The following is a 2317-nucleotide window of genomic DNA, read 5'->3' on the forward strand; positions in this document are numbered from 1 at the left end:
TGAGGCGTTTATAATGCAATTACGTTTCGTTTCTGTTCTGACCTTTCCCCGCGGCCTTCTCTGACCAACATTTCCTCCTACCGTATCAGTCGGAACGGGCAATCGCGTTCCCTTGTCACGAATCGACGAGTATTGTCAACTTTCCGCATTCGAATGGTCACCAGAATGTGAGTAAGCGCGAGAGAAACAGTAAAGAAAATCAATTTTTCGTTGAACTAGTTTCATTTATAGGTCATGGATACTTTAATTATATTCGCGCTCCATTAATTTCATTTTCGATGCAGCGGAATTGTTTTAAATCGGTAACCATTTAACGCCAGCTTATTTTGTACGAATTGGTTCCTTGATTACGTGTTACGTTAACGTTGTGATGTATATATTAATTATTTAAAATAAAGATTATGTATGTCGATGTACTTGTAAAATTGCCAGAGTTACGTAACACCCTAGGTTGCAGACGTTTAAGAAATTTTGATTCGAAGTAGATCCGATTTTATTGGTATTAGAATTTTACATCGATGGAAAGCTGAAAATAATTGTATAAATTAAAAAAGTAATTAAATGTATTTATTCAGACACATTTTTGCCGAATTATTCGTCTTATCAAGTGTAATCACATATACATTTCATTTGCAATATTATGTAATACAGGTTTAATATAATGTTATACTAAAATTTAATGTTCATATTTGTTACCAAAAATCGCAATTATTTTATTAACAGAAAAAATTGATTTATCCATTTATAATTTAGTTTTAAATCAACAATTGATAATATAGATTTCTACTTACGAAAATACTACATTATTCACGGAAGGTTCATTATGTAGAAACTAAAGTATCGATTACAAGCAAAGGAAAAATTTCTTAGATTATTGTGAATACCTATTTTATCGACGACAGTAGTACTTGATAGTTCCTCGAATTCCTGCAAAGGTAGCAGTTGAATGATTTTCCTTAAAAAGAACTATTATTGTTTTGTAGTTTGCAATTGACGTATTCGTTTTAAATGTATTTTACAAATACACTTTATATAATACAATTTTTTAAATATATATTTTTCGAATGATACATATTTGAAATATGTACATTTACGTTTCAATTTTTATAATAAAAAATATTAATTACAGTGTAAAAATTTGGCATAGTCGTATTCACATAAATTGATATATTTTATTTATTGAAGTTTATAAAAATAAAAAAAGTATTTGCCAGGTGTGGGGTTCGAACCCACGCTCCCAATCGGGAACCAGAACTTAAGTCTGGCGCCTTAAACCGCTCGGCCAACCTGGCTTCTTGGTCACAGTTTTCATATTACTATATATAGACTTAGACACTAAAAATATCTTAATTTCTTTTACATAATTTTATAAAATAATATTCAATTATTCTAAAAAGATTTAAATTGGAGGCAAAAAGAGAGAAATATGAGGGGTTTTAGGGCCCACATGTTCAGCAGCCGCGTCGATTGGGACGGTAACGGGTATTATGGTGTGGACTCTCCCTCCCTGCCGGAAAGGGACCCAGATAGGGTTCGGATGAAGCGAATACCATAAAACTTGGTCATCGTCAAAAAGCCAGGAAATTCTCATGAAGGGGTAAGAGCATCTTAACGGAGATAAGGTTGTAGGCGTTTTTGGAAACACCTAATTGGCCAGGAAGGTCAACGCCTACTGGCGAGGATAGAGTTAAAGAAAGTAGGCGAAAGGAACAGAGACATAGACTAGGAAAAGATATTAAAGAGAGAGAGAGAGAGAGAAAGTAGAACCGTTGCGCTAGAAATATAGCATTTATAGAAGAACACTGTGTACTATCGTTGAAGTGCCTTTCTCCGAATCTCTGAGCCCAACCGGCTCACCTGTCACTATTCCTTCCTCCTTTTACGCATATTATCTTCTACAAAGTATTGTTTATATTTACTATATTGAGCAAATGTATGTATTCGTTATGTTTAATCCTTAACGAATAGGTGATGGACTTCTATACATGTAAAAATATTCGTCACTATATAACATAGCATTGATTTCCATCTTGAATAAATATATAGCGAGGATAAAAAATATATTATAATATAATATACATTTAATTGCCATTAGTAAATAAACTACTGATTTTTTGTTATATTATTATGTACATAAGATTTGAAGAAGAATTAAAATTGTGACTGCTTTCCTAAAGCCATGTTCTGAGACATCCTATATAATAGCTTTCGTAGACTATTAATATATGTAAATTGGTGATATCAAATATAATAATAGGGAATATGCTAACACTATTACATCTTTTGTAAATTATTGCATAAAGGTGGTCTTCGAGAT

General features: G+C 32.2%; 1 non-coding gene across 1 annotated transcript; it reads right to left on the bottom strand.

Annotated features, from left to right (window-relative positions):
- Positions 1-1208: 1208 nt before the first annotated feature.
- On the bottom strand, positions 1209-1292 carry Trnal-uaa (transfer RNA leucine (anticodon UAA)). The gene has a single exon. It is a non-coding gene; the product is annotated as a tRNA-Leu (tRNA).
- Between the last annotated feature and the right edge of the window lie 1025 nt (positions 1293-2317).

Source organism: Xylocopa sonorina, chromosome 5 (assembly GCF_050948175.1).
Source record: "Xylocopa sonorina isolate GNS202 chromosome 5, iyXylSono1_principal, whole genome shotgun sequence".
NCBI lineage: Eukaryota > Metazoa > Arthropoda > Insecta > Hymenoptera > Apidae > Xylocopa > Xylocopa sonorina.